The 6,879-nt window shown below is 36.1% G+C and overlaps 1 pseudogene; it reads left to right on the top strand.

Annotated features, from left to right (window-relative positions):
- The first annotated feature begins 5,925 nt into the window (after window positions 1-5,925).
- Window positions 5,926-6,403, top strand: LOC113269535 (60S ribosomal protein L23a-like; annotated as a pseudogene).
- The last annotated feature ends 476 nt before the right edge of the window (window positions 6,404-6,879 follow it).

Raw genomic sequence — 6,879 nt, forward strand, 5'->3', positions numbered from 1 at the left:
TCAGAAAAAAAACATTAAGGTGCCTCCATACACCTCTCTTGGGACTCAAAAGCAGCGTTTTTAGGTGGAAGGAGCAGTGTGTGGGTGAAGAGGAAGAGAGGTTTCCATGGAAATGCTGCCTCTGGCTGGGATCAGGAAGTCATCACATGATTGCCACAAGGAGGCTTAATCTTTTTTCTTCCTCCTTTCAGAGCCACAGAGAGATTAGCACAGGGCTTCTTGCCCCTGGGGAGTCTTGGTTCTGTATTACTTATAACCACATGTGGCCTTTTGTAATTCTGTTCTATCTACTTGCAGACAGAATTCAACTTCTAATGTTCAATTTAATTAAGAATTTTCCTTTACACTTGCCCCCCTATCAGGCTTTCCAGTAAATAACTTACAAAGCCTTCATCACGCCGCTGGGCTTCTGTGTCTATTCTCCCAGGTCTGTTTTTTTATAGCCTCCAACCATGCTTAGATGAATGGCAAAAATGTACTTTGTCCTCTTAATTTCCTTCACAAAAGTGATTTATTTAACTTGACAGACCTCTTTATTACTCTCAAGTATAGAAACACTATCTACTTGGCCCACATGTGTAACAGTCTTATTGTCGAAACAAACGCCCTACATATCAAACCCCATTTAAACTGGTTCTTCCCTGAACTCTAGATGTACGTTCTCTAGGTGTCTCTAGTTTATAGAATTTGAGAGTGTCCCATTCTAGGAGATTATTGTATAAATTAACACCTAAGTTAATAAAATACTCTATTAGCCAGAGTTAGGGCTCAGTAAATACCCTGCAAATATTTATTGACTATCAATTACCAGGCATATGCAAAGAGATAGGGTTGCTATGGTAAACACAACAGAGAGGTGTCCACCCTCATAAAATATATAGTCTATTAAAATAATGTGCACTGAGTGTTATACGCAAATAATGAATTATAGAACATTACATCAAAAACTAAGGATATTCTGTATGGTGACTAACATAACATAATAAAAAATTATTATAAAAAAAAAGTTGCTGAGAGAGTAGATCTTAAAAGTTCATACCACCAAACTAACAAACAAAAGAATTGTAACTCTGTGAGGTGATGGATGTGTTAACTATCCGTATTGTGGTAATCATTTCACTATATATTTGATATACACAGATATCAAATCACTGTATAGTATACTTTAAACCTATACCATGTCATATGCCAATTATATCTTAAAAATGAAAAAATAAAATATTGAAAATTTTTATATGAATGGAATAAAAAAAATAAAAAATAATTTTAAATTTAAATTAAATTTAAAAATTTAAATTTAATTTAAAAATTTAAATTTTTTTATTTTTATTTTTATTTTGTTATATTAGTCACCATACAGTACATCCCCAGTTTTTGATGCAATGTTCCATGATTCATTATTTGCATATAACACCCAGTGCACCATGCAATATGTGCCCTCCTTAATACCCATCACTGGCCTATCCCAGTCTCCCACCCCTCTCTCCTCTGAAGCCCTCAGTTTGTTTCCCAGAGTCCACAGTCTCTCAGGGACTGGAGGAGATTATGCTAATTTTAAATTTTAAATAACATTTATAAGTGTGTATTTTAAATTTTTCCCTGGCTAAATGACTTTTAAAGCTGCTCTAAAAGAAAAAAAAAAAAGAACTACTAGGGAAAATGGCAGGGGGACCTCACTAGTCATGAAGCATAGTCAAGGGAGGTTTTCTAGAAGAAGTTACATTCAAGTGACATCTGGAAGATTAGAAGAAGTCTGTTTGGTGAAAAGGACAAGAGTGGATGTGAGTGCATCTCAGGCAGAGGGAATATTATAGGCAAAGACTCCGAAGTGGAAGGAACATTGCACGTTCACGAATCCTAAAGACATTTAGAGCGGCTATAACCCCGAAGTCTATGGAGATTCGATTTAAGTATGGAGGTGTACATATGGATGAAATCAGTCCATGACAGGTTTGGAGCAGAGTTGTGATGTTCTCATATGTAAATTGAAAACATTTGCTCAAGTTGCTGAGAAGACAACAGACATGGGGATGGGAGCAAGAATAAATCCAGAAATCACTGTTAGAGATTATTGGAGTAACTCGGGCAAGAAATTTGGCTTGAAACCAGAGTGATGATCCCCGAGAGGGACAGACGTGAATGGATTCGAGAGTTAAAGGGGTGATGAATTCAAAAGGAGTGAGAGGTGAAGAGGAAAGAGATTTCGGATTGACTTCTAGGTTTCTAGCTTGTGTCATTAACTAAAATGAGAGAAGATTGAAGGTAAAATGTTTGTGGAAATTGAGTATGGGTTCAATTTTAGACATGCTGAATTTGAGATTTTAAGGTCTAGTGTAGCCATAAACAATTGTCCTCTGGTTTCTGGTGTTTGCATTGATCATTCACCCACTCGTTGGTTTTGGCCAGTCAACTTTGCTCTTTTCCTTTACTCTGATCATTTGTCTTCACTCATTTATTTGATGAGAGTTTGAACCTTCTTCCCCAGCTTCATTTTTTGCCTTCCTTATATCAGTTTTAATACTAGCTACCATTTATTGAGTATAAGTAACATAATTAGCTCAATTTGAATATTTACCATTTTAAAAATAAATTTTACTGTGGAAATAGTTAAATATACTCAAACCAGAAAAAAATAATTTAATTAATTAGCATGTACCCATCATCACACTTGAACCACCATCATCTTTCTGTAGGCATTGTTTCCTCTGTCCCACCAACATAAAAAGAAAAAAACTTCTTTAGTATTTTAAAATAAATGTCAGATAACATATCTTCTCTATAATGTCTCAGTATACACAGGTAACAGTTAAGGATTTAAAAATGTAACTACAATACCAGTATAACACCTCAGACAAAAATACAGAACAATAATTCCTTAATATCATCTGATTTCAAGTCTATGCTCAATCTACTTTAATTATCTTAAACATATTTTTTTGAAGATCCAAACAAGGTCTAACATATTTCTTGTTTTTAAAAATCTATGTTTCTTGGGCACCTGGGTGGCTCAGTTGGTTCGGTGTCTGCCCTTGGCTCAGGTCATGATCCCAATGTCCTGGGATCGAGTGCCGCATCGGGCTCCCTGCTCAGTGGGGAATCTGCTTCTTCCTCTGCCCCTCCCCACTGCTCCTGTTCTCTCTCTCTGTCTGCCTGTCTGTCTGTCTCTCTCTCTTTCTCACAAAAATAAATAAAATCTTTGGAAAAAAAACTATGTTTCTCATTTTTAAAAAAATTTTTATTTATTTATTTATTTGAGAGAGTGAGTGAGTGAGTGCAGGGGGAGGAATAGAGGGAGAGAGACAAGCAGACTCTGTGCTAAGTGCAGAGCCCGATGTGGGGCTGGATCTCATGATCCTGAGATCACGACCTGAGCCAAAATCAAGAGACCCATGCTTAACCGACTGAGCCACCCAAGTGCCCTCTCATCTTCTTCTTCTTTTTTTTTAATGCAACTTACGTATGGAAGAAACTGAATTTTGTTCAGTAGAATTCTCCACTCTTCAGGGATGACTAATTTTATCCTTGCAATATTATCTAACATGTTTCTTTATCCTGTATTTTCTATCACCTCATAGATTTTCAATAATAACCTCTTGGATTTTCTATAATTAGGGAATTAGATTTAGAGGTGTGATTAGGTTCAGGATCAATTTTGTTATTGTTTTTGTTAAGAATTTCTTCACAGATGTTGTCATGCACTACTTTTTCAAAGACATCAGAGGAACATGTTGTCTGCTTTTTGCACTCTTAGTTTTTTAAATTGAACAATAATTTGAGGTAATGTCAGACTGTCATGTCTATTCTATAGTTCTCTGACAAACTTTCACCTCATAATTTAATCATTCATTGATAATAATTTCCTATATCCATTATCTCAGCAAAGATTATGAAAATAGTGAATTTTGTAATTCTATTTGCTTTTATTAATAGTGATTCTTGTTTAAGAATAACTTTTCCTTATCAATTATTTAGTTACTCTGAAATACATTCTATACAAGAAAGGTGGGGTAAATGCTCAATTCTTGTCCTTTATCAATTTTCACAACAATGAATTAGTGCCCTAACAATCTGTAAACATAACCGACATATTTGTTTTAACTATTACGAAGGCTTCTAGAATTTAATGTATTTGCTTTCTTATTAGTTTATGTATTGTTTTTCTTTTAGAGGTAAAAACTGATGCATCTTTTCAACTATATTTCAATAAAAAAATTGATGCATCCAATATTCAGTTAATTAGTAGACATCAGACAACCTACATTATGATATGTTGTGTAATGATTATTATCATTGTGTTCGTTTGTATGCATGTGCAGAGTTAAAGGGAAAAATATGTGGCCGTCAACTTTCTACAGTTTAAGTTTAGACTCATTCATTTATTCAATAAATATTCAGTATTCACCATGTCCAAGAATCTATACTAGATACCTGGGGTGCAAAGTTGTATGAGTCACAAGCCTCAACTGTGATCTGATGCTCTGGAATCACTGAATTTTTATCCAAGGATGCCAGTTATTAGTCTTAGGCCTCGTGGGAAGAAAAAAGGGGGAGTAATAGGCATATACTTATGATTTGTTCAATAATCTCACTTATCATGGCTTCAGTGGACTCAGCCCTATCACATAGGTTGCTTTCGAGTTTTAAATGATATATGTTAGGGGTGCCTGGGTAGCACAGTCGTTAAGCGTCTGCCTTCGGCCCAGGGTGTGATCCCGGCGTTCCGGGATCGAGTACCACATCGAGCTCCTCTGCTGGGAGCCTGCTTCTTCCTCTCCCACTTCCCTGCAGTGTTCCCTCTCTCTCTGGTTGTCTCTCTGTCACATAAATAAATAAAATCTTTAAAAAAATGATATATGTTAAACACTCAATACAAGTTCTGACATGTATTAAGTACTCAATAAATGTTAAATGTTACTATTAAAAACCATAAATTGGGTGCTTACAGTGTTCGTCATTACAGGGTTCTCATTATGTCTAGGACTTTGCAGTGTTAAGAGCTAGGAAATAACTCTTTTATTAGATATAATTAGATATCATTATTATAAATTGCCCCTTATTCTCTAACCAGCATCCTCATTTGCCCTTTTCCTCTAATTAAAACCTTATTCTCTAAGATACTCAGCTTCTGCCATTACACCAAGATGTCTTGCTTTCCTTAGAATTCTGAATTTAGTACATGCCCTTTTCCCTACTAAGAATGCTTTTCTCTATTCACTTGCATAATCTAGTCACACTGTACAGGTTTAGCTCAGATGTCAATTAAGCCTTTGCTTTCTACAGGACTCCTCCAAGGGTCAGTGGGGGTGCTTTCTTCTATTCTCTCGTTATACCCTGGTTTTACCTTTGGCATTGCACTCATCAGAATACCTTGTAATGATCTATCAATTTGTCTCATGTCCAATTTAGACCATGAATCTTTTGAGGGCAAAAATATGGTTTCATGCCAAGTACCTGGTATAGTGCCTGGCACTTTACATATATCTTTATTAGAGGGAGAATGTATGGATTGATAAATGGATAGATTCATTTCTTCTTTTATTATCCTTATTTTGTGAAGTGTGTTTTAAAGTTCTAAAATATTTCAAACATACAGAAAAAGGTAAATAATAAAATAAGCAACCATAAATCCACTACACTGAGGTAATAAAGCATAGCAGTTTAGGCTAACAGATGAACTTTTAAGATCACATCATACCATTGCATTATAGACTAGGGAGAAGGCCTGCTGTGAAGAGATACTGACAGGGAGAGTTTGGGACACATTGGCCAACATCCTGACAGAGGGCTCCCTTGTTGAAGAGAAAGGACTAGCATTTACTTAGGATTTATTCAACAGTCATTTTCATGCAACATTATTTACTAAATGTCCACTTTGGGCTGGGCTTTTTACACATAATTTTTTAAAAAAATTAATCTTCACTTTTCATGAAGATGGTGCCAAAAGTGAAGAAGAAAGCCCCTGCCCCTCCCAAAGCCAACACTAAAGCCAAAGCAAAAGCATTGAAGGGCAAGAAAGTGGTGCCCAAAGTTGTCCAGAGCCACAAGAAAAAAGATCTGCGTGTCACCTACCTTCTCATGACCCAAGACACTGTATCTCTAAAGGCAGCCGAGGTATCCTGGAAAGAGCACCCCCAGGAGAAACAAGCTTGACCACTATGCTGTCATCAAGGTCCCGCTGACCACAGAGTCTTCCAGGAAGGAAACAGAAGACAACAACACACTTGTGCTCATTATGGATGTCAAGGCCAACAAGCACCAGATCAAACAGGCTGTGAAGAAGCTCTACATTGACATAGCCAAGGTCAACACCCTGATCAACCCCAAAGGAAAGAAGAAGGCATATGTTCAACACGCTACTGCCTATGATGTTTTGGATGTTGCCAACAAAAGTGGGATCATCTAAATAGTCCAGCTGCTAAATTAAATATAATTTTTTTTTACCCTCTCCAAAATTTAATCCTTATAACAAGCCTACAAGGAACATGTTATACCCTCTATAGTTAAAAAAATTAAGGTTAGTGTTTAAGGTCGAACTACTAGGGAATCTCAGAGGCATATCTCTATCAGTACAACTCCAAATCTCACAGATATTCTATTCTATTTTATTATCTTCTATGTTGATAACATTTTACTTTCTGACTTCACTTTATTATACTAATCCTGCTTTTCTACTAATCTTAACTTTATACTTTGCTTGTGTCATATTCTCATAACTATGGTAAGGGCCAGCCTTGGATACTTGACCATATCCTTGATACGCTTCTAGAGTAGAGATGAAACTTAGCCACCCTCTGCTCCAGTTTGAAGGTGGTCTTTTGTGATAGAGTACATCAATCATACACTAAATCTCCCTTCAAAACTGATTCTCATAAAACTGTT

The sequence above is a fragment of the Ursus arctos genome, unplaced genomic scaffold, assembly GCF_023065955.2.
Source record: "Ursus arctos isolate Adak ecotype North America unplaced genomic scaffold, UrsArc2.0 scaffold_22, whole genome shotgun sequence".
In the NCBI taxonomy this organism is placed as follows: Eukaryota; Metazoa; Chordata; class Mammalia; order Carnivora; family Ursidae; genus Ursus; species Ursus arctos.